Source organism: Mastomys coucha, unplaced genomic scaffold, assembly GCF_008632895.1.
Source record: "Mastomys coucha isolate ucsf_1 unplaced genomic scaffold, UCSF_Mcou_1 pScaffold13, whole genome shotgun sequence".
Taxonomy (NCBI): domain Eukaryota; kingdom Metazoa; phylum Chordata; class Mammalia; order Rodentia; family Muridae; genus Mastomys; species Mastomys coucha.
The window spans coordinates 47,223,131-47,250,327 of record NW_022196895.1 but is presented as its reverse complement, the minus strand read 5'-3'; the positions used below and the strand labels follow the sequence as shown (position 1 = coordinate 47,250,327).

Below are 27,197 nucleotides of genomic sequence, written 5' to 3'. Positions count from 1 at the left end.
CACTCAAAATGAATCCTAATATATTTAAATGTCTCTTTTCCATTTAAATTTATTTACAGGGTCTCTGGATGTAGTCCTGTCTGGTCCTCAGACTTGGAACAGTCCAACATTTCAGCCACCTTGCTGCTGGGATTGTAGCTATGTGTCTCCATATGCAGCTTGGTTCTTGTTTATTTCTTAGCCAATATGCTAGAAACAAAACCTATGATTTCTTTTTTTTTTTCAACTTGGGAAGGAAAGGATTTATTTGTCTTACATATTCCAAGTCACAATCCTTTGAAAGAAGCCAAGGCATGAGGAACCCTACATAGGAGACTGAAGTAGGAACTGACCAAAACTGGAAATAGGGACTGAGGAATGGGAAAGGAGAAATACTTCTTACTGGCTTGGTCCTTGTGGCTTGCTCACCATGCTGTCTCTGTCTCTGTCTCTGTCTCTGTCTCTGTCTCTGTCTCTGTCTCTCTCTCTCTCTCTCTGTCTCTCTCTCTCTCTCTCTCTCACTCTCTCTCTCTCTTTCCCTCCCCCTCTTTCTTTTGATTCTTTAATCTTTTTTCTTCTTCTCTTTTAATATTCTTTCTTTTTATTTATTTATTTTAACACTCCAGATTTTATTCCCCTCCCAGTCTACCCTCAGACTCTTCCACAACCCATATCTCCTCCCCGCCCTCTGTCTCCACGAGGAGGTCCCCACTCCCAGCCCCCCGCCCAACCCCATGAGACCTCTAAACTCCCTGGGGCCTCTAGCCTCTTGAAGGTTAGGTGCATCTTCTCTGACTGAACCCAGACCTGGCAGTCCTCTGCTGTAATTGTGTTGGGTCCTCATATCAGCTGGTGTATGCTGCCTGGTTGGTGGTCCAGTGTCTGAGAGATCTCAGGGGTCCAGGTTAATTGAGACTGCTTTTGCTCCTACAGGGTCACCCTTCTCCTCATCTTCTTCCAGCTGAACTACTGAATTGCTTCCAGTAATTCAACTACTGGGGTCAGTAGCTTCTGTCCATTTGTTGGATGCAAATATCTGTATCCGATTCAGCTGTTTGTTGGGTCTTTTGGAGGGCAGTGATGATAGGTCCCCTTTTGTGAGCTCTCCATAGCCTCAGTAATAGTGTCAGGCCCTTATTTATTTTCTTACAATCCAGTCTTTAACTCCCTCTCAGTCTGCCCGCTGACTGTTCCTCATCCCATATTCCCCCCTCCTATGATTTCTATACTTACATTTTGCTTCATCAGTGGGCTTCTGACCACTAAACTACCTGAGTTCAGTGGACTCTGGATATGGAGTCTTGTGAACAGAAAACTTAATCTAGACTGACATATAAAATGAAAGATGGCAGAAAATCTGTTTTCTATTCTTTGTTTTTACTCCTTAGTCACACAACTAGTATAATTACTGAAACTTTCTTGTTCTCAGAATCTCACCTTTTAAATGGAGATCCAGGTAGGAGCACAAAGAAATAGAGTCCATGATAAACAGGAAGCAGGAGAGGAACATCTGAAAAATTAAATTGGTCTTGCCTTATTTCTCATAACTGCTTTAAGTTGTCAAACTTGAATTTATTAAAATATGTTTTAGTTATATATATATATATATATATATATGTATATATATACATATATATATATATATATATATATAAAGTAAAGACTGCAAGTATTTAAATTATATTGTTTTGACAAATGTGGACAGTAGCTAATATGTAACAGTGAATGAATACATTGAGTTAATACTGACTAGTGATTTTTCACTTGTGTAGTTTCATTGTAAGACAGTGTTGATGTTGAAAAAAGACCACTAAAGTCCTTTGCTTTAACCCATGATTTATACAGCAAATCTCCCAAATTCCTGAGTTTTATAGACCAAAATTTAGAAATATCATATCTTAAAATAAGATCTGTTGGGTAGTATTATTTATTCATTTATATGATTTAAGATGAGCAAGAGTGGTCCTCTGCAACTATCTTCAATACTGTTATATATTTTTCAATTTATTTTATGTCTGTGGTGGGGATATGCATGTATGACAAAACATGCATTTGAAGGTCAGGGAAGAATAGGTAGGAATCAGATCCTTCCTTCACAATGTTCCAGGCACTGAACTCAAGTTGTTAAGCTTGACAACAGTTACCTTTATCTTCTGATAAGGTGACTGCTACTTTCTGCCTTCTTTCTGGCTTCTACTGTCATTTTTTTATGTAAAAATAAATCTTTGACATGTATTAGTGAAGTATGAACATATCCAAAAGAATTGTTACTATGTCTCTTATTTCCAACTCTTGAGATATCTTAAAACAGAAAAACTAACAGATGACATGTTATTCAATCTAAAACATGAATAATCATGTGCTTTTATCATTTTTTCTATCAATTTTGGAATTTTATTAATTTATACTTTAAACAACATTAACTTAGTAATCAAAAATGCAATCTTTAGAGCCCATAATGAACATGTTCACTTCTTCCCTTCCAGGAATTTGTAGTTTCCATTAATTATTCTAGTCTACACATACAAGCACATAAGACACATACAAAAGTATGACAAGACTGAGCAAATTTTTAATTTGTATTATTTTTCATCATTTTTAGAAATGTTTCTTGAAATAATGCATGTACTATGAACTATTTAATGTATGTAGAAAGCATAGTTAAGATATTTAAGTACCTAAAAGTTGTGAGATCTGACTTTCAGAATTGGACAAAACTCTAAAACTGGCCTGGAGAGGTGACACAGTGCATTAAGTATTTGCTGTGCCAAAATGAAGAGCTGTGTTCACAGCCCTGGGAAATATGCAACAAGGGACATGTTACATGAGTGATATTACACTGTATGCTTGTCATCCCAGTGATGGGAGATGGAGATAAGCTGGTATTCAGGACTTCTTAACTCACCATTCGAGATAGTTGGTAATTTCAAGGTTAAAAGTGTACCTACCCCTGTGTAAAAAGTTAGATGAGGAGTAATAAGAAGACACATGAGGTTGACTTCTATTTTCCATATGTACACACTCAGAGAAGAATATTCCACCACCTATGCATCATAGCTTTGCAATGTAAGCACACAAACACAAACATTAGAAGAAAGGAGGGAGAGAGGAAGAGGAAGGAATGAACAAAGAAGATGGGAAAGTGGGGAGGAAAGAAGGAAGGAAAACAGAAAACATCAAGCCCAGATTTCTTATGAAGAAAGAATAACATTTTAACAACGGCTTATATAATTAAGTCCAGGTAGAGACAGGCTACTCATATAGGACAAGCAGCCAGAGAGGGCTGTCAGAGCCAGCATCCAATAGAATAGTAGCTGCAAGAGGCAAGGAACATGGGAGTCATTTATAGTCCTGGCTTCCTTGTTTGAACTGCAGTATCACCCTGCATAAGGAAGAGGCAGACTTCTGGGTGTTTACATGGAAAGGGATCTAGTCAGATGTACAATCTAGAAAGAGGGCTGAAGAGCTGTAAAAAAAACACAGTGCAGAAAAGCAGCTTCTGAGTGAGTAGGCAGGAAGCTGTTTGGAGAATATGATAGATTGTAGCACAGAGCTGAGGAAGAGGCAACAGAAAATGAGAGGAGGGATGAGAGGACAAAGATAAAATGTATTTCTAGTTAAGAACAAAGGAGTGGAAATCTCCCCCACCCCTGCCTTTTTATTGGTGACCTATCTGGATAGCTAGGAGAGTAATGACATTTCCCTAAATAGACAAGAGAAAAATACAGTGAAGAAATTTTGAAGAAATGCATTGACAGCTACACAGATGTTTTCACAAACACCTAAGAAACATGTATTAAAATGAATATTTAACACATTCAAGTGCAAACACTGAAAGTATTAATTAAAGTAAAAAAATTGACATTATAAATCAGCAGGTCTCCAAAATCACTTCTATTTGCCACTATTAATAAAAAAAATGATTCAATTGATAATTGTCTCTTCCAAACAAAGTTATAAAAGTCAGAGTTTTATAAATATTACCTTTAGGGGTTGGAGAGATAGCTCAGTGGTTAAGAGTTGTGTTCAACCTCAGCTCCAAACCCCAAACGCCTGAGGCAGGCCCCTGGCACCATACGAGAATCACTGATATAGGAAATGATTTTAGTTTTTTAAAATTTAAGGGTAAAGTTAGGTATTATCTTGATAAAGAAGAATATGGCAGTAGTGAATAGGACATAATCAGAACCTTAGTAAATTGATAATAACATAACTTAGGTAACCTCAAAGATTTAAACTTCAGGTTTAGAGAAAATGATCAAAAGCAGCAACACCAGATGTCATGCAATTCCAGATTCAAATTACCCTGCAGACACATAGTAACAAAACAGCACAGCACTAGAGAAAACCCAGCACATCCATCAAGATGATAGAGGACTTAGAAGACAGTACACATAGTTACTGAAATCGGATTTTGACAAAGGTTGCAAAACAAACATTGAAGGGAAAACAAATCTTGTTCAACAAATTGGTAATAAGGAAACTATATACCCACACATAGAAGAATTACAACGAATCCTCCAACTATAAACCTGTATGAAATTAAGGTAAGATTTAAAACTACTAAAAGAAAAGATAGATAAACACATCCATATATACTGAGGCTGCATGAAATTTAAAAGCTTTCTCACACAAAGGAGAAGACATTTAAGAGTGAAGAGCCAACCTGGACCTGACAAAAAAGTTTGTCCAATTTTCATCCCAGAGGAGATCCATTTCCAAAACATATTAAAAATTTATAGGAAAATGAAGCATCAACTCCCTGTCATAAGCCAATCAACAAATGGATGAAGCTACTAAACAGACAGCGATTAGATGAAGTCTTGGCCAACCAAGTATATGAATCAGCATGCAACATCCTCAGTTATTTAAAAAAACGCAAAACAAAAGTGTGTTGAGATTTGATCTCAAGCCAGTCAGGATGCAATTGATTTGAAACACAGAAAATGTTGGAGAGGATGTGGAAAAAAGAGAATCCTTATGTAATACCAATGGGAATGGAAAGCTGTCAATCACACGGAGGTTCCTCAGAAAACCAATGGAATTATCACCTGGTCTCCTGTACCACTTTTGTATATACACACAAAAGATCTGGTTTTAGGCCTTTGGTTTGCAGGAGACAGTGTAAACATTTGGAATATTAGGGTAGAGAAGCCTTAGAATGCAGGAAATAGTTTATAGGCCATCATGGTGGGAAGTCTAAATAGTGGAATATTGTGAAAGATGTAGACTGTGCTGTTCTGGCTCACGAGATTGCAGAAGAGAGCAAAGGCTCTATCAGAAACCGAGCTAGAAACCATTCACAGTAGATGTTGGTAAAAGATTTGCTGTATTTCTTTCCATAACATGAATAAGACTGAATGTAAAAAAAACAAATTAGTGCCGGGCAGTGGTAGCACACGCCTTTAATCCCAGCACTTGGGAGGCAGAGGCGGCGGATTTCTGAGTTCAAGGCCAGCCTGGTCTACAGAGTGAGTTCCAGGACAGCCAGGCTATACAGAGAAACTCTGTCTCAGAAAAACCAAAAAACAAATTAATAATTTCTTCCGCAGTGGCAATCTCAAGACAGGATAATAGAGTGGCGCAGTCAAGTGTCTACTGTTCTTTTTCTGGTACAAAGTATCAGAGAGCAACAAGTTGAGCAGAAGGATATGACAAATGTGCCATTTGTAAAAAGAAGAGTAGAATTTTAACACTATAATCATGGTATGTTCTGAGAAGGCAGGCACCGGAATCATGAAAGAGAAACCTCATGCTCTGTATTAAGAGAAACCTCACGTTCTGTATTAAGAGAAACCTCATGCTGTGTATTAAGAGAATGTCCTTGGGGCTAGATCTCACCTATTGAAGGTTCCATCTTGTGACAATATGAATTCTTCTGCAAAGAAACTGCTTAAAAGGAGAAGATTGCTTAATGAGTTTTAAGGTACCAAACAACAGCTTAGAGGCAGCTTACAAGAAATACAGCCCAGAGAGAGGCAATGGCCGTAAAAAGTAACCAAGTTATAGCCTGTTTTGTTTTTTTGTTTTTGTTTTTTTCACAGCTTGGACACAGCATCCAGCCACTGTTAGTTTTACAGGCCTGAATAAAGAAAGACTGAGGGGGATGTGGAGGACAAAATAAAGGTTCTAGAATGACTGTGATCAGGTCATCTGTCCCTTGATCCAGAGCCATTAAAGTAGCCTCTGGGAGACCATTGCACAAAGCTGTAGAGGTGAAGTCTAAGTTGCAATAGAGATCCCACTGAGTAAAAATTCATTCCCCCATTTTAGCTGGCAGAAGAGACAGGTGGTATCTACAGGCAGCAAAGCAGGAGGAATGGGGCTATCTGAGCCCTTTGAAGCATGGTGACTCCTACAAGAATCCAAGGTGGTTTGGTGTTGGACCTATTGGTTTGTATTCCGTCCTCTGCCACATTTACATTGCCATCTTTGGAAAGGAGTGCTCGATTTGTTAGTAGATTAGACTGGGAGGTTGTAATTTGGTATTAATATTACAGTAGCTCACCGTTAAAAGAACCTTTAAGAAGACTTAAAATTTAGGAATTTTCAACAGTTTGGAGACAAACAAAGGCTGTAGGGACTTTTGAGGCTGGACTAAATGTATTTTGTATTATGGGATAGCCATAAGCTTATGAAGATTGCAAGGTTATGACCAAAACATCATGTGTTGGGATGTCGGGTTGACAATAGTTGGGCTTGTGGTGATTAATATATATGCACACATGTACATTTAACCTGCTGAGTCATTTAGATTTGCTCGCGTGTGTGTGTGTGTGTGTGTGTATGTGTGTGTATGTGTGTGTATGTGTGTATGTGTGTATGTGTGTGTGTGTATGTGTGTGTGTATGTGTGTGTGTATGTGTGTGTGTATGTGTGTGTGTGTATGTGTGTGTGTATGTGTGTGTATGTATGTATGTGTGTGTGTGTGTATGTGTGTGTGTGTGTGTGTGTATGTGTGTGTGTATGTGTGTGTGTGTGTGTGTGTGTGTGTGTGTGTTTCCAGAGCTTACTATTTGTGACTAGACAACCTATGTCAGAGTTTATCTCTATAGGAGGTTGATTCTCTATCTCTCAACAGGCTCTTCATCAAAGGTGGGCCCAAGAGGAATTTCTCCAGTCAACACTGGTATATACAATAATGTCATTGCGTTGATACTGTGAAGGAAACCATATTGTTTAGAATTCATGGGTAAACCTTGCTTGTCATAAGTAGACCCTGTTTCACAGAAGATACCCTGCCTTTCTGAGTCTTAGAATCTGCCCCATTTTCTGTGATTTTCCTGAAACTTGGTGCAGGGGTTGCATTTAACAAGTGTATCAGTTGGGGCTGAGCACGCCATAGATATTCATTCTGTCTTTTGAAAGGCTGTAGATGTTCATAGTTGTTGCCATCTATCGCAGAAAGAAGCTTCATGGTGAGGTTTGAGAGCTCTTATGTAAGTCGAAAGAGGACTGTTTTGAATGTATTAAGAAATTATATTAGTTTAGGAAAATGGCCACAGACTGTTCTCTCAGATCTATGACTTCTCAAGTCACAAGTTGTTGACTAGGATTATAGTACTATACATGGCCATCCTGTTGTGCAGAAAGTTTGTCCAAATAGACAGCTGTTGGTACCCCTAAAATGTACTACATTTTCTACATTCATTCATCCACTGAGAGATACCTGGGCTTAAATTGGTTACTTAACCATTGTGACTAGTGTTGAAATAAACATTAATTTGTCAGAATTTCTGTGATGTACTAACATAGAACCTTTGAGTACATATTCTGAAGATATATCTAGGTCATAAAATAAATTTAGTTTTTATTTTCATAATGAAATTCCACACTGAATTCTATAGTGCTTCAATAATTTACACTCTTTAAAATACTACTTTATTCTGAATTTTTTTCTTTTTTGGCATTAGTTTATATATCTTTAATCCATTTGAAGTTAGTGTTTTCATGTGTGAGTTCTAACTTCTTTTTTTGGCATGTGGCTGTATGTTCTTCCTAGAATCTGTTGTTAGAGAGCCTTTATTTTTCATACTTAGTATTCTTGGAATATTATCAAAAAAGTTTTACTTTTTTGCTGCATGGATTTATTTCTTCATTTTTCTGTTCTATTCCAGGGATATATATACATGTATATATATATGTATATATATATATATATATATTCTTTTTACATTAATACATGACAGTTTGAGACTTTCATATATAAGTACTATGTTTACATATTTTACCCTCCCTCATTACAATTACTCCTGTAGCCTTTTCATTCCATTTCTAATTCCTGACCTTTTTCCCAAAATTATTGTTGTTACAAATGCACACACACACACACACACACACACACACACACACATGTAAGTATATTGAGTTAGGAAAATGACAGTTGTAGTTTCCCGTTCATAGTCTATCACCTCTCCTGCCATAGGAAGTAAGCTGGGTATGACTTCTGGGAAGTATGTGGTATGAATTCTGTCCTATTAAGCGGGTCTTAAGTCCAATGTGATAGCAGTGTGTTATCCTCTAGATGATAGTACAACCATTGCACTTTAAGGTTGGCCTTGGGCATTGTTGTTTAAAGGCTTTGAGGCTGCATAGGACTATTGATATATTTTCTGCTTTTATAGATTGTATGACATCTTTGATAGTGTAAAAACTTGTCATCAGAGGGAGGCTGGAGATCACTTCCAGCAAAATTCCTCTAAGTCTTACATGTAAGTCTACAGCAATAAAGTCTTACCTTCAGATTCTGAGAGGCAACAGATGTTAATGACAGTCTGTAATGTTCAGGGAGTGTGTTAGACACCCTTGATTAACAACTGAAAGGGAGGCTTTGCCTTCTTGGTACTGAGAAAATAAGAATTCAGAAAACAAATGATGCAATTTTAAAAGTAAGCTACAGGGCAGGACAGAGAGTCCTCAAAAGATGAAATAAATCTGGCTAAGAAATATCTAAAATGATATTGAGAAATGATACTTAATACTAAAATGTTGAGGGAGTATATATCAAAACTATAACGAAATACCATTTAAACCCTTTTAGTGTGGGCATAATAAAAATTACAAAACATACAAGTAAGCAATAAATAGAAGCATTAGTGTGGATATAAGAAAGGTTGTCCTTTAATATCATTGATAATAATTTAAACTCTTAGCAATTTAGTCATAACAAAAAGTAGTGTGCATTGTTAAAACAGGTCAAGTGCATTATTTAGCAACTATACTACTGGATATATGTCCTAATGAATTAAGAACATTATGTGAGAATGAGGCACTCCCTTCTTCATTGAGCCATTGTTGACTAGAACCTGTAACTGGGGAAACAGCCTACGACAAAGGTTACATGCATAGAAAGAGGAAATTTAATATACATATACAGTGTAATGTCAATAATTCTTTAAAATGAAGAATGCTTGCAATTTGTGATATACACAGTGGGCATCATTTTGTATTCAGTAGGGTAGAAAGCCAGATCTTTTGCTGTTCTATTTAATTGGCATAGATAGCTGTATAGCTCTAAGTGGATAATCACTGGAATCGGGAAGAGGGAATTGATCACTGATGTTAGATTTATGGATTCTAGATCTTTGCCATACAATCTGTACTTAACAATATAGAATCATGTTTGCACTTCACAAATAAAGTTTGACAGACGTCAGGTATGTCCATTGACTTGGTCAAGTAGACTAAACTGTATACAAAACATCAGTACAGATATCCATATGTCTATTGTATATCTGCAAATCTATGTAGGAAATCATGTAAGGAGGAAGGTGGGTGACAAAAATACTTAAGGAAAGTAAAAAGGTGTTGAGGGAGGAAGTGAGGAAATAAGGAAAAAAGGATATAGCGAGAAGATAAATGAGAAAAGAAACAACTGGAAACAGGAATGTTGGCATACATCTTGGATCCAGCACTCTGGACATTAAGTCAAAAAGTTCTCTGTGAGTTCAAGGTCATCTTGGGATACATAGTGATTTCACAAGCACCATTTTCCGAAGAGTGAGATTTTGGTGGAAGAAAGAGAGAGTGGGAGGGAAAGAAGAAAGAGCGCTGGAAAAGAGAAGAGAGGACATTAGGGACAATAACTAGTGTTTTATATTTGACAATAACTAGTTTTATATTTGACAATAACTAGTTTTATATTTGACAATAACTAGTTTTATATTTGACAATAACTAGTGTTTTATATTTGAAAACTCGGGATGCAATAGGAGGAATCAAAGATGGAGGTTTTGTTAAGATTATAGAAGTCTTTAACTTTAATCCTAACAATGATTATGAGATAAGAGTGAATATGGATAATGGATAAAATTGTTTAGGGGAACAAGTTAACTGAGAACTATAAACCTGACCTCAATTTTAAGCATAAGTAACTGCTAATGGTTTGTATTTCTTGTGTTCCCCATCATATCTTTACAGCTTGAAGTGAATCCTATCAAGCACAGATTAAGAAGAGCCTTGCTTTGTCTCTTAACTAGTTTTATTCTCAGATAACGCAACAGGAAAGGAGTTGAGTTGAGCAAGATATGAACAAGTTAGATACATCATTCCAAAGCAGCATTGGTAGGCACTCTCTGAAAAGTAAAAAAACCAAAACAAAATCTCCCAAATCAAAATTTTTACTGGGTTAATTTCTCTTTCTTAACTTCTATTTGTACAATATATATGGCTTTTAAATATCCTTTACATTTTATTATAGAAGTTTAAAGAAGTGCAATAAGTCATAGGGTCAGCTCGGTACATTTTATACACAGACATAAATATGTGTAGCAATAACAATAGAAGAAGAAGAGGTCATGAATTTGAGGAGTGGGAAAAACACAGGAAAAACTGGACGTGGATAGAAACAGGTGGAAATGATGTAAATAATGTACTCAGATCAAGTTCTCAAAAAAATAATAACAAACAAAGAAATGCACCACACGGTGCATTAATTGTCCTCATTTCATTTCAAAATAACAAATGAAATGTTTGTTTGTAATATTCTGTTTGCAAGTACTTAACAAAAGTTTTCTTTCTTTCTTCCTCTTTTTTTTTTTTCATGTCTACCAGCTACAATATTAGGCCACAATATTAGGAGCCACAATATTAGGAGCCACAATATTAGGAGCCACAATATTAGGAGATTTAGAGGTAGGCTTTCCTTGCTGCTTCTCAACCTATTGGGTTAAAGGAAAAGCTATAAAGACAGTAAACTCCATTTATTCTATTACCCAGTAGCTGGCTCTTAAAGGAGTCAGCCCAGAAGACCATAACCAAAGCCCCAGAGAAGAAGAATGCTAACACGAGAAAAGTATGAAAGATTTATATATATATATATATATATATATATATATATATATATATATATAATATTATATATATATAAACAAATACTAAGACAGGATTACCTAATTATATCTCTAATTCTGAGTTGTTTCATTTTCTAGAATTGTATTATAGAATGATATAATTCTACAGAGACATCTTTGCACACTGGGAAAATATTGGGCTAATTAAATGATTTAAGAGTACATAGGGACTTTGTACTTTATATTATCATTTATATTAAGTGATTATTTAAGTCAAAACCATAGAGACCAAAAGTAAATTAGAAGATCAATCAGTCTCAGTGGGGAACTAACTTCTAATCAGTATGGGTTTTTGGTAGTGCCTTTGCATTATTTGAAGAACTTTAAAAACACTACATTAATAAATGTTCGTATTTAGCACATGTAAATTATATTTTAACAAAATGTTTATCAAAATTATGTGGCAATAACTCAGTCACTTTATATTGTGATTTTTTATGCAAAAATATATTTATGATACATTTTGGTTTAAGGACAATGAAATGTCCTTCAGAACTTGAAGAACCAAGTATGCTTTGTTACCAAGTGCTGGTACTGTTCGGTAAGAATGTGCAACATTTTGTGGGTACATTTTTGCCAGAGAAAATCAATCAGTGGGTGCAGGCTTTGAGATGTTGTAGCCTGGTCCTGTTTTCTGTTCTTCCTTTTTTTTCATTAGATATTTTCTTTATTTACATTTCAAATGATATCTCCTTTCCCAGTTTCCCCTTCAGAAAAAAAAAAAAACTGTTCTCTTCCCCCTCCCCCTGCTCACCACCCCCCCTCTCCTGCTTCCTGGCCCTGGCATTCCCCTACACTAGGTCATAGAACCTTCACAGGGCCAACGGCCTCTCCTGCCCTTGATGACCAACTAGGCCATCCTCTGCTATATATATGCTGCTGGAGCCATGGGTCCCATCATGTGTACTCTTTGGTTGGTGGTTTAGTCCCTGGGAGCTCTGAGGGTTCTAGTTAGTTCATATTGTTGTTCATCCTAAGGGGCTGCAAACCCTTCAGCTCCTTGGGTCCTTTCTCTAGCTCCTTCATTGGGGACCCTGTGCTCAGTCCAATGGATGGCTATTTCCTGAGTACAGACGTGATGTGTTCGGCTACCCTCCTGGTCATAATACCATGCCATCTGAACTTGCTGCTCTATCTTTCCCCACCACAACAAGCTAGGTGACCCTGTAAGCATCAGCCACGGTAACCTCTTCCTTAAGTGGTTTCGTCACAATATTTTATCCCAACAACTGTGAAAAACGTTAAGGCAAACCAGGTACTGAGTGGAGCTAGGATGAGCACCGGTGAAAACATTTCAGTTCTACTTTGCAGGATACCATACTAACTATTAAATATCCAATTCCCATGGCCTTTCTTTTATAAATGGTGTCTTTTTGGTGGCTGATTTCAAACTGTGGTGTCAAAGTTTTACAGCTGCTTTCAATCTCCTTTAGGTTTCGGTTGTAATGAAATGACATGTTGACCTTCATGAAATTTAAGTAGTTTCTGGTGTTTTAAACAGGTAAGCATGACAAACTGAGAGATGAGATAGCAAACATATTTAAGTATTCAAATTGAACTTTCACAACCTACATTGCCCTGCCACCCAGTCTCAGTTTTGGCATTATTCTCTAGTGAAGTCTTGTATTGATTGATGAAGTATTTGCTGGGCCTGGAAATGTGCCATTGCACTAAAAAGTTTATTTGGCATGGAAGAAGAAAAACATCTACACTGTGACTTGTACTTGATTGATCAATGATATCAAACAAAAATTGTTTTACTTTACATATAAAGAGTAGTCCACTTCTACACCTTATTTCAAAAACATTCTTTTAAAAATACTTCACTGGAAGTGGTGGTTCATATGTTAAAAGAGCTGGTTGGTCACAGATAATGAGTTGAAATTCTTTCCAAGTACAGACTCTTTTACTGAGGAAAAACTGCAAAGAATAGAAAAAAGAAATCCAAGTTTCTAAGAACAGGCACAACAGGAACTCAGAGAAGAGAAAGTACAGCTAAATGTGAATAAGAAAAATGAGGATAGATTTAATAGAGTTATAATGCAGTCCACTTTCTAGAATTCCACCAAGTAAGAGCCACATGAGCTTAATATTGTCTCTGTACTCCCCCTTTCTTCTAAAAGTTCAGTGAAACTATTTTCCCACCAAAAGAGAGAACTCAAATAGAAAGACATTATGAATAAAAATAATAATAAGATATAAAAATATATCTGGGAGTAAAAGCCCAGTAGAGAAGGCTATGCTAGAGATGAAAACTTAACTATAGTCTATTCAAAGCAAGAAAATATCTCACAAAATGACAGAGTGATGAAAAACTCAGCACAGATCAGAAGCATTTGAAATGATGTGATAGGAACTGAGAGTAAACTGTAATTTCAACCATAAATTATTATAGAAGAACAAAGAATCACAAATGTATAATGCATAAGAAAGTAGATCTTAAAAGGTGAAAATCTGAGAACTAAAAAGAAAGAAAAAGGTAGACTGCTACCAAAAGTAAGAAATACATAGATTACAACAAAAACCTAGCACACAAAACATCCATCACTGGAACGTAAGGTAACATGCTGCATCCAGCACATCTCTGTCCTGGAAACCTCACAAAAGGACAGACTCACAGAAAATCAGGGGTCAGAGGGGCTGTCTGGCGATGTGGCACCAATTGCTGCAGTACACCAGAACCTTGGGAGCCTATTGTGCATGGCATAGAAAGGAGGGGTTAGCTAGTCTCAGGAGAAGGATTTTGTAGTGGTTTGAATATGCTTGGGCCAGGGAGTGGCACTAACTTGAGGTATAGCCTTGTTAAAGGAAGTGAGCCACTTTGTGGGTGGGCTCTGAGATCCTCCTCTTAGCTTCCTGAGGATTTCAGTTCTTTCCTGGCTGCAGTTGGATCAAGATGTTGAACTCTCAGCTCCTTCTCCAGCACCATGTCTACCTGGATGCTGCCATGCTTCCTGCATTGATGATAATGGACTGAACCTCTCAAACTGTAAGCAAGCCTCAATTAAATGTTGTCCTTTAATAGTTGACCTGGTCTTGGTGTCTCTTCAGAACAATGGAAACTCTAATTAAGATAGTCTCATAGATGAGCAATGTCTGTTGTAAATATCCCAGATGATGGGGCTGCAATTGATAACTTTGTGTACACTAGTCAGTCAGTCATAAACACTTATCTTTGCACAGACAAAAGTCTTTGCATTCTGAGCCTGACCCATTCTGGGAAGACTTTGTGAATTTCCTATGGGACAGAAGTATTGGTCCTTGACAATAATACCAAGTCACTCAGGGGGCTTCAACTTCTCTTCAACTTGTACATATTACCTCAGAGCTTCCCCAGTTTGCGCACATCAATGGTACCAAACGATTTTTAAAAAATAATTAGTTCTGTTTTAAATTAAAATAGAAAGCAGAAATTTTCTTATAAATATATACTCAGAGTGTACCACAGGAAACATCAATCTAGAACTAACTGAATAGACTTGTTTTGTAGTAAAAAACACCCGAATAAAATACAGATATGAGTATCTTTTAATGAAATGAAATAGTCACTAAAGAGAAAGAAAGTCAGAGTGTCATTAGGCATTTGGCTTTATGCCAGAAAACAATGACACAGTAAATTAAACAAGGACAACCAGGAAAAGAGCTTTACCTCCAGTCACTTCAACTCTCGAATGTGCAGGCTGTATAGGAACTATTAATAGCATTGAAACACTCTGAGAATATGTCCGCACGATCACATCATAAGGCGTGAGCTTCATGAATCAAAATGATTGGGGAACAAGTGACATAAGAACTCATGTCACATATTAATATAGAGTAGGCAAAGAATTGAGAAGGCACAGTGCTGAGTCACCGAGTTTGACATGACAGGGAAATGCTCTGATATGGAGATGTAGTGCAACCATCTGCACTGGAGCGAGAAGAAAGAATACATGCCTCCTGCTGGCTTCATGAGTAGAATTACTGAATAAGAGAGTACTCCTAATTTTTAGTTCTGGCAACAAGGGCTAGAGAGAGAGTTGCAAGCTAAAGTGATTGGTGCTTGTAGGAGAGAAACACCTAGGAGAAGGACGTTCTGAGAGTAAATTGTATAAATATCCTGATTTTAATTCTGTCTTTTCTAAGAAAAAAATAGTGAGAATACTTAGTAAGAGGATATTTTATAAAATACATTATAGTATAATGAGCATTTTATAGAATATATTTGTATATCTAAAAACATAAACATCTAAGCTTTTCTTTCTTTTTTAGTGTGTGTGTGTGCGTGTGTGTGTGTGTGCATGTGTGTGTGTGTGTGTGTGTGTGCGTGTGTGTGTGTATGGGTGCACATATGTGTGGTGCTTAAAAATTAATATAGTTGTATGTGGTAGCACAAATGTATAATTTTAGCACTCAAGAATATGAGGAAAAAAATTCCTAGTTTCAAGACACGTTGAATTATTTGGTGATGTTATGTCTGCCTCGCAATACCAACAACCAAAATAAAAAAAAAAAAACCAAATGGATGCCAGATGCCAGATTCTAAGCCAAAGAACTGACCATTTAAATCAGAGCAAAATTTTAAAAGGAATGAGTTCAGTTCCTTTGATTATAAAAGCAAAATTGGACACTATTATAGTCAATATAAGTACAACTAAAGGAGTAATTAAAAATAAAAAATACATTTAAAAAGATGGGGCTAAAATAAAAGAAAAATAGAAAATAAGTAAATAAAGGGCCATGATTATATTTTATAAAGTGACTAATACTTATGAATGGGGAGATGGCTCATTTTGTACTAGAGTTGCCTTGCTTGTGTATGGCCTTGCTTATGTGTACCTTACGCAGATCTGAGTTGAAGCCCTGGAACCCAAATAACAATCCCAGATATTGTACTGCTAGAGACCAAAAGACAGAGAACCTCTAGAGCTCACTTGCCAGTCAGGCTTGTTTAACTACAAACCAAGGAAGAGAGAGTGTCTCAAAGGAAACTGGTGGTGGGCCTGAGGATGACACCTGAGGCTGCCCTCTGACCTTCACACACACACAAACACACACACACACACGCACACATACACACACACACACACACACCCCACATAGACAGACAGAGAGAGAGAGAGAGAGAGAGAGAGAGAGAAAGAGGGAGAATATAAAAAGGTGGCATTTATTTTGCCAATACTACAATTCTCAGAGCATATAACAGTGTTGTTAATGTTTATGCCCCCAATATAACAACAACCTCTACAAGACAGCCCCAAGGTACAAATAGAAATAAACACATTAGCAATAGAGTAAGTCTTTAACATATATTACTCTGTCTAATGATGATGATGAAGTAGTGAAAAATACACAGCAAGGATCTTACAGATATTCCCCAACCCCAAACCCTCATAGTAGACAGCATATCTTATTTTCAAATACACATTCACAAAAATGCACTAGTAACCACGGATACTTCAAACCTAGAGCAAATCCAGATACAAACACAGAAACAATAATTTTTAAAAACAGTGAAACAATACCAGAAGGCACAACAACTACAAAATCCTAAATATCTATTTTTATTTTGGAGGTTAAAACATATTACAACCTTTGGTTAAAGAGAAACATAAGATAGAGAATGAAAAAAATTCAATATCTATGCTATAAACAAAGTCTATGTAGTTATTAGTAAAAAAGTATTGCCCTTTCATACTTGTCTCAATATGGATTAAAAACAAACAAGTCAATGAGGCCAGTGAACAACACATAAATCGAAAACATAATGAAAAACACAACAGAGCAGAAGCAGGAAGCAAAGCATCAATAAAATTAATAAATTTTAAAGCTGGTTTCAAAATCCACAGGCAATTGAAAACCTACCAGCTGAACTACTCCACACACAACAGGAAGCTCAAACACCTGGGATAACAATAATGAGCAACAAGCCAGCCAACCAAAGGAGTATTTTCTGATGCTCATGCTTTGCACACCTTAGTGGACATACAGAGAAACCTGCATAGGACGAGTCCTTTGAAAAGTCACCTATGCCAGCAGCAGACACTTCAAACACATCAATTCACATAGGGAGAACAAAGTGTTAATATGATCCCCAACAAAGGTGAATCAAATTCTAATAGTTCATATGACTATTATGTGCCTATGAAATTCCAGAGTCTTCAATCACTGATAATATTTCAGAATTCAGAGGTAGGGCTTTTCCAGGATGTTTCGTCCATAGATACCTTTAGATTGTCAACACTCATGTGATGCTCAGAACAAATCATTTTAAAACTGTACAAACAATTTTCAGGCATGGAGCAGTAATAGGGAATTCACTAATGTAATTTACATATTTACAGGACAGAGCAGATCTCTGGATTTTTTAATAGTTGCAGAAATGTAGTCTGAAATTAAAATTATTTTCTTAAAATATAAACTAACAGATGATTTATGTCTAAGGGGGAAACTCAAAAGTCAGCATCGGTGTAACAAAACCACTAGAAGATCTTCAAAAATGATAAGAATACTCATTCTTTATCCACTTGGACTTGAGCTTTCTACAAAGAAATAAGAATGGATCGATTTGCATTCTTCTACATGCTAACTGCCAGGTGAACCAGCATCATTTGTTGAAAAGGCTGTCTTTTTTCCACTTGATGGTTTTAGCTACTTTATCAAAGATCAAATGACCACAGGTCATTTCTGGGTTTTCAATTCTATTTCACTGATCGAATAGCCTGTCACTGTACCAAAACCATGCAGTTTTTATCACAATTGCTCTGTAGCACAGCTTGAGGTCAGGAATGGTGATTCCACCAGAAGTTCTTTAATTGTTGAGAATAGTTTTCACTATCCTGGGTTTTTGTTATTCCAGATGAATTGGCAAATTGCTCTTTCTAACTCTGAAGAATTGAGTTGGAATTTTGATGGGCAGTGCATTGAATCTGTAGATTGCTTTTGGCAAGATAGCCATCTTTACTATACTAATCCTGCCAATCCATGAGCATGAGAGAACTTTGCATCATCTGAGATCTTCTTAAATTTCTTTCTTCAGACACTTGAAGTTTTGTCATAGAGATTTTTACTTGCTTAGTTAGAGTCACACCAAGGTATTTTATGTTACTTGTGACTATTGTGAAGAGTGTTATTTCCCTAATTTCTTTCTCAGCCTGTTTATCCTTTTTGTAGAGGAAGGCCATTGAATTGCATGAGTTAATTTTATGTCCAGCTACTTTTCTGAAGTTGTTTATCAGATTTAGTTCTCTGGTGGAAATTCGGGGATCACTTTCATATCATCTGCAAGTGAATCAACGACCTCCACATAAAACCAGACACACTGAAACTAATAGAAAAGAAAGTGGGAAAGAGACTCGAATACATGGGCACAGGGGAAAATTTCTTGAACCAGTAGCTTATGCTCTAAGATCAAGAATTGACAAATGGGACCTCATAAAATTGCAAAGCTTCTGTAAGGCAAAGGACACTGTCATTAGGACAAAATTGCAACCAACAGATTGGGAAAAGATCTTTACCAACCCTACATCTGATAGAGGGCTAATATGCAATATGTACAAAGAACTCAAGAAGTTAGACTCCAGAGAATCAAATAACCCTATTTAAAAAGGGGGTACAGAACTAAACAACGAATTCTCAACGGAGGAATACCGAATGGATGAGAAGCACCTAAAGAAGTGTTCAACATCCTTAATCATCAGGGAAATGCAAATCAAAACAACCCTGAGAGTCCACCTCACACCAGCCAGAATGACTAAAATCAAAAACTTAGGTGACAGCAGATGCTGACAAAAATGTGGAGAACGAGGAACACTCTTCCATTGCTGGTGGGATTGTAAGCTGGTACAACCACGCTGGAAATCAGTATTGGAATTCCTCAGAAAATTGGACATAGTACTAACTAAGGATCCAGCTATACCACTCCTGGGCATATACCCAGAAGATGCTCCAACATGGTATAAGGAAACATGCTTCACTATGTTCATAGTAGCCTTATTCATAATAGCCAGAAGCTGGAAACAACCCAGATTTCCCTCAACAGAAGAATGGATACAGAAAATGTGGTACATTTACACAATGGAGTACTACACCACTATTAAAAACAATGAATTCATGAAGCTCTTAGGCAAATGAATGGAACTACAAAATATCATCCTAAGTGAGGTAACCCAATCACAAAAGAACACATATGGTACACACTCACTGATAAGTGGATATTAGCCCAGAAGTTTGGAATACCCAAGATACAATTCACAGGCGGCATGAAGCTCAAGTGAAAGAAGACAACAGTGTGTATACTTTGGTCCTTGTTAGAATGGAGATCAAAATACCAATGGGAGGAGATACAGAGACAAATTTGGAGCAGAAACTGAAGGAAAGGTCATCCAGTGACTGCCCTACCTGGGGATCCATCCCGTATACAGTTACCAAACCCAGACACTATTGTGGATGCCAACAAGTACTTGCTGACAGGAATCTGATAGAGTTCTCTCCTGAGAGGCTCTGCCATTGGCTGACAATCACAGAAGTGTGAAGGCTCTGTGATCCAGTGTAGAAAATGCCAGGATAGGAAAGCGGAGGTGGCTGGGTTTGTGAGCAGGAGCAGTAGGAATGGGGTTGGGGATTTTCATAGGGGAAATGAGGAAAGGGGATAAACTTTGAAATGTAAGTAAGAAAAAGACCTAATAAAAAATAAAATTAAAGATAAGTATATGAATTCTTTTTACTTGGCCTTTCATGAATGTAAACATTAAAAATATAATCAAATCATTTGAGCCATATGAGATAGGCAGCCATTCAACTATTTACAGACAGTATCATGCATTTGAAGACCACCAAGAATAAATTGAGTTATATCACCTACAAATGTTAATTAATAATTTAGCATAAAAATTGGAAAGATAAAAGTATAGAAAATAGTTTGGGAAAACAGAAAATATATGAGCCATATTTAATGTATATTATATTTTATATAATTTATAATACCATAATATATATTTATTATATATAATAATAAAAAGTATAAAATAACTTAAAAACAAAAGGCTCAAATTCAGCATTGGGAAAACAGGTGGTACAAAAAAAATGGAGAAGAGAAATTTGTTTAAACATACCTTTATTTTAAAGCAGAATTTGAATGTATAATCTTAAAACATGCTAAAATATGTTAAGTAACAGTTCCTTAAAATAAATATCAAAATAATCTATTTCTAATAATTCTGTTTTTTGGGAGTGTAACAGTTGAAACATCCAGGCCCTCCTAAAAAACAGTATAAAAGCATTTTAGAATTCAATCTTTTATTTTCTCAAAGCAAAATAGCCTAGTGTTGTCAAGTTAAAAAAAAAAAAAAAAACAAAAAACCAAAAAACAAACAAAACAAAACAAAAACAAACCTAAGATCAATATCAAAGCCAGTAGCTAACTGTACCTAAGTTGAGAGACTTTTCCCTTTCTTACTTATTTATTTATTTACTTATTCATTTATTTATTAAATTAATTTATTTTTTACACTCCACATTCCATTCCCTATCCTCCAACTGCTCCACATCCTATATCTCCTCCCTACCCCCTGTCTCCACGTGCATGACCCCCGCCCACCTCACCTTACCTCTAAACTCCTTGGGGTCTTGAGTCTCTTGAGGTTTAGGTACATCATCTCTGAATGAACACAGAGCCAGAAGTTCTCTATTGTATGTGTGATAGGGGCCTCATATCAGTTGGTATATGCTGTGTTTGAGAGATCTCAGGGGTCTAGATTAATTGAGACTGCTGGTCCTCTTTCATGATCTCCCTCCTCCTCAGCTTCTATCAGCCTTCCCTAATTCAACAACAGGGGTCAGCTGCTTATGGCCATAGGTTTCGTGAAAATATCTGCATCTGACTCTTTAAGCTGCTTGTTGGGTCTTTCGGAGGGCAGTCATGATAGGTCCCATTTTTGTGAGCGCTCTATAGTCTCAGTAATAGTGACCGGCCTTGGGACCTCCCCTTGAGCTGGATCCCACTTTGGGCCTGTCGCTGGAAATTCTTTTCCTCAGGCTCCTCTCCATTTCTATCCCTGCAGTTCTTTTAGACAGGAACAATTAGGGGTCAGAGTTTTAACTGTGAGATGGCAACTCCATCACTCTCTCGATGCCCTTTCTTCCTACTGGAGGTGAGCTCTGTAAGTTCCCTCACCCTACTATCAGGCATTTCATCTATGGTCCCTCCCTTTGATTCCTGAGAGTCTCTTACCTCCCAGGACTCTGGTGCATTCTGGAGGGATCAACCTCCTATTTCTTGAGGTTGCCTGTTTCTATTCTCAGGGCTTCAGTCTTTTTCCCTCACCCAATACCAGATCAGGTTCCCCTCTCGCCCGCAGCTCCCATCCCTGTCCCTTCCTCTCTCCCCACTGTGATTGCTCTCTTCTCCCAAGTGGGACTGAGCCATTCTCTCTTGGGCACTTCAGCTTCCTCCAAAACATATTAGAGAGGATGTGGAGAAAGAAGAACATTCCTCCATTGCTGGTTGGATTGCAAACTAGTACAACTGCTCTAGAAATTAATATGGAAGTTCCTCAGAAAATTGGAAATAGATCTACCTGAAGATCCAGCTATAGCACTCTTGGGAATATACTCAAAAGATGCCCCACCATGCATGCCACAGGGGCACATGTTTCCACTAATGATAAAGTTACTAGTGATATGGCCACATTAAGATACTTCATGGTGCTTGTTGGATAGCCCGACAATTAAGTAGAATGCTGTCAAGCCTGGAGAACTGATTTTGACCCATATGAGAGGAGAAAAAGAACTCAGGGTGTTGCTTGAGCACACTGCTCTGCCATAAGTACAAACAGACACCTCTTCACGGTTTAGTTCAGAAATGTCCTTGTTTCTTTCTGTGCCTTGTTAAAACATTGACCAAAAGAAACCCGAATGTGTTATCTTATAATTATCATTTCATTATTTAATCTTTAATGAGAAATAGCGTGGCATTACAGGATGATCATATTCCTGTTAAAACAACTTATATGGTTTTTCACAGTGACAACCAAGAAAATAAAAACTAAGTTGTTCATTTCACCACTATTTCTTTTTTAACTATGCATAAAAAACAGAGGGAAAAAAAAACTAACAAACCTAGTTTTCACCTACAACTAATTTTATGCATTTTTATGTCAAGTGTAATTAACTGTGAGGAAATTGAAATTCAATCGATATTATAAAACAGTGCTGGCTTACTATTTTTAGGATAAATTACTTCTTTGCAGCTGCCAAAGTTAGAAAAAAAGAGACACGGGCTTACAATAGATAGTTGAATTCCTAATTAATCCAAAATTTCACATATATTACTGTATATGGCTTTCTTTTCTAAGAATATGAAAAAATGGGAACAGTACTAGAATACAACTCTGGTGGTAGTTTAAGACTCAAACAAAGTAATTCATGAGAACACTTTCAGCACAATTGCTGGCACTATCAGAAAGGAGAATGTGTTGCAGTATTCATTCATCGCTGTCAGCAGTGCCATCTACAATACAGACAAGATTCCAGAAAATGCTAATTTTATTTTTAAGTATCGTTTATAATGTATTATGTATAGTGTATGATTTGTATCATGTATAATATAAAGGATATTATATATTATGTACCTATTTAATTTATAAACAATATATTTTCATAAAATACAATTATATAATATTATCTTCCATTATATACTACATATCATATATATTATGTCATGTTTTTAAGCATATATATGTACATATATATATATATATGTGTGTGTGTGTGTGTTCAAAATATTACCCAGCAATTTTTATTCAGTACTTCTCACCCCACTATTTAATAAAACAACTCCATCTAAGTAAAGCTGATGTCCTTCAATACATGAGAATATTTTCTTTCTGTTAGTGGTTTTGAATCTTCCTCTTAATTTTAATGTTAATGTATCATGTCCAGTGTATAAGGCACCTCACAGAGACTTATTTTCAATTATAAACTTGTAGATATTATAATTTCATAGTTGAATGACTGATTCATTGCCAGTTGAAAGATCATCTCTTGCTCCCTGTGCTACTACACCACTACAAAGCATTTCATTCCTTTGACAATATTTTCCCTTTAAATTTCTTGATTTTAATCCCTTTGAAATCTGCCTTGCACAGGAGAGTGAACTCTTAGGAAGGTGCCTTTAACAGATTACTCCTCTACTTCAGTAAAGGCACCTCTGCTGAAGTAGAGGAGCAATCTGTTAAAGGCACCTTCCTAAGAGTTCTTCATTTATTCATGGGGAAGAATTTTTTTATTCTTTTTGTTAGATATTTTCTTTATTTACATTTCAAATGAAATCTCCTTTCCCAGTTTCCCCTCTGAGGGGGGGGGAACCTTGTTCCCTCCCCCTTCCCCCTGCTCAGCAACCCACCCTCCCCTACTTCCTGGCCCTGCCATTCCCCTACACAGGGGCATAGAACCTTCACAGGGCCAAGGGCCTCTTCTCACATTGATGACCGGGATATATGCTATACATATGCTGCTGGAGCCATGAGTCCCATCACGTGTACTCTTTGGTTGGTGGTTTAGTCCCTGGGAGCTCTGAGAAGTTGCAGAGACAAACTATGGAGACTGAAGGAAGGACAATCCAGAGACTGCTCCACCTGAGAATCCTTCCCATATTCAATCATCAAACCCAGACACTATTGTGGAAGAATTTTTAAGACCACAGTCTAGCATTCCATCTTTTTAGGAACCTCTTCTTCGTTAATTATTATAACAGGTTTGAAGGAAAGACATTAGTCTTACATGGCCTGGTCATTTTACCAACATTTTGTTCTTTCTTGTTAGGAAAAAAAAATCTTTTCTTGAAGGAAAAATCATTCCTAGTTTTTGGAACTTATATTTTACTTTTTGTTTCTATTTTTTCCTGACAATTTTGAATTATGCTTAGTATTTATATGATGACTACTCTCTTCATGAGCAAAAGGACATCACTCTTTAACCATTGGATTTTATATAGTTGGCCCCTGTCATACCACTGGAGGGCTCACTTGGCTCTTTCATATTTAAAACAGAGTCTGGACACCTATAAGTTAACTTATGGTATCATAAATAGCTACCACTTCCTGTAGGAAGATTTAAAGAAAACTCAATTATATTTTTCCTGAAGTATAAATGTACCAGGAACAACTTCCTGGTTCTGCAAAATTAAGATAGGTTGGAAAGTCAGACTTCTTTCTAATATGGGATTTCCAGTTTTTGATCAGAGGCTGTTATCTCTATTGCCATCTGTTCTTTATCCTATCTCATCTCTCTAGATTGAATCTGGAATTAATATATATTAGAGCTCAGTTTGAACAGGTCTTATGTTATATAATAGCAAAACCACAAAAGTTTGCAATTTATTTCCCTCCAGAAAGACAGTTGTTCGTAGAAAAGAGGAACACTCCTCCATTGCTGGTGTGATTGCAAACTAGTACAACCACTCTGGAAATCAATCAGGAGGTTCCTCAGAAAATTAAAAATAGATCTACCTGAAGACCCACCTATACCACTCTTGGAAATATACCCAAAAAGATGCCCAACAATGCCACAGGGGCACGTGTTCCATTATGTTCATTGCAGCCTTATTTGTGATAGCCGGAAGCTGGAAACAACCTAGATGTCCCATGACAGAAAATGGATACAGAAAATGTGGTTCATTTACACAATGGAAAACTACTCAGCTATTAAGAACAAGGACATTCTGAGTTTTGCAGGCAAATGGGTGGAATTAGAAAATATCATCCTGAGTGAAGTAATTCAGATCCAAGAGGACATGCATGGTATGTATTCATTAATAAATGGATATTAGCCAAAAAAATAAAAGTACAGAATACCCAAGATAGAGTCCACAGATCTCAAAATGATCAACAAGCTGAAGTGCCCAAGTGAGGACACTCAGTCCCACTTGGGAAAGAGAAGAAAGCAATCACAAGTGGGGATGGAGAGGCCTGGGAGGGAAAGGGGGCAAGGAGGGGAGTTGGGGGGACAGGGGAACCTAATCTGGCATTGGGTGAGGGAAAAGGACTGAAGCCCTGAGGGTCAGCAGAAAGAATGGAAACAAGCAACCTCAGAAAATAGGAGGTTGGAGGACCCTGCAGAATGAACCAGAGACCTGGGAGGTAAGAGACTCTCAGGAGTCAAAGGTAGGGACCTTAGATGAAATGCCTGATAGTAGGGTGAGGGAACTTACAGAGCTCACCTCCAGTAGGAAGAAAGGGCATCAAGAGAGGGATGAGGTTGCCATCCCACAGTCAAAACCCTGACCCCTAATTGGTCCTGTCAGAAAGAATTACAGGGATAGAAATGGAGAGGAGCCTGAGGAAAAGAATTTCCAGGGACAGGCCCAAAGTGGGATTCAGCTCAAGGGGAGGTCCCAAGGCCTGTGACTATAGAGCACTCACAAAAAGGGACCCATCATGACTGCCCTCCGAAAGACCCAGCAAGCAGCTTAAAGTGTCAGATGCAGATAATTTCACCAAACCTATGGCCAGAACCAGCTGACCCCTGTGGTTGGATTAGAGAAAGACTAAAAGAAGCTGAGGAGATGGGTGATCCTGTAGGAGGACCAGAAGTCTCAATTAATCTGGACCCCCGAGATCTCTCAAATACTGGACCACCAAACAGAAAGCATATACCAGCTGACATGAGGATGACAACACAAATACACTAGAGGACTTCCTGGTCTGTGTTCATTCAGAGATGATGCACCTAACTCTCAAGCACCAGGGAGTATAGAGGTCAGGTTGGGTGGAGGTAGGGGCATCCACGTGGAGACAAGTTGTGGGGAGGAGGTGTTGGATGTGAAGTAGTCAGAAGGTGGATCTGGGGGAGGTGGAAATGGAATCTGGAGTGTACACAATAAATTAATTTAAAAAAATAAAAAATTTTAAAAAAAGAAAGAAAAGATTCATTCCTTCTTTGGAATAGTTTACCATCATTCTTGTGTTAACAGATTTCCAAAGGATAAATGACTACAATAAGGAATGCTATCCTGTAATGTCATAGATCTGGCACTCATATCCATATGTGCTTAAAGAAACAAAATAAAATATAAGATATATTTTCAAAAATGTTTGTTCTTTCTATTATTCTTAGTTAGAAGTTGAAGGGGAAAATACTTGCTATCCTCCCCACAACAAAGGGCTAGAGCTAGGTAAGAATACTTAGAAACATAATTGTTATCCATGAACTAAAAATCAGAGTCTGTATTAATGAAAGAGACCAGTGAATTTCTACTGGTAATTCAACTTCTGCTGGTAGTTCAATCCTGACTGCTTATTCACTGAAATGAATGTTGGTACTGGTAATGTCAGATTTTATCAATAGACTCTTAGATAATTTGATCATTTCTGTAGATCTGATGTCACAGACCTGATCCAGAGCAAAAGGGAATGAAAGAGGAAGATGCAGAGAAGTCAAAAGCTCAGTAACCTGTGTAGCACCAAACTCTAATTAGTTCTATTAAACATTATAGTCAGAAAAAATATAATTTGACTGTTTATAGCTCACAAAATTCCAGCTCCATTTGTCTGCCTTAGCTGCTTGAAAAGTGAAGAAGAGAGTCAGGGGTAAAATGGGTAAAGGCTTGTGCCACGCATCCTGCTGGTCTGAATTTGATTCCCTTACTTACGTGATGGAAGGAGAGAACATACTCTTGTTAAGTTGTGCTTTGACCTACATAAACATGTCATGGTACCTGCTGTGCACAGGCAGCAAAAAAGGGAGAGAAAGAAAGAAAGAAAGAAAGAAAGAAAGAAAGAAAGAAAGAAAGAAAGAAAGAGAAACAAAGAAGAGGAAAAGGAGACAGAGGAGGAGAAGGAGGAGAAGGAGAAGGAGAAGGAGGAGAAGGAGAAGAAGGAGAAGAAGAAG

At 37.1% G+C, this 27,197-nt stretch overlaps 1 protein-coding gene across 2 annotated transcripts in view; it reads right to left on the bottom strand.

Moving 5' to 3' along the window:
* The window catches only part of Prr16 (proline rich 16), a 303,614-nt gene that overhangs the window by 20,857 nt on the left and 255,560 nt on the right, over nucleotides 1-27,197 (bottom strand). The window contains exon 3 of one of the 2 annotated variants that reach the window (XR_004117269.1): nucleotides 1,417-1,489. The exons of the other annotated variant lie outside the window; for it this stretch is intronic. The gene's annotated coding sequence lies outside the window, so the exon portion shown is untranslated. The remainder of the gene's footprint in view (nucleotides 1-1,416; nucleotides 1,490-27,197) is intronic. 2 annotated transcript variants of the gene reach the window in all.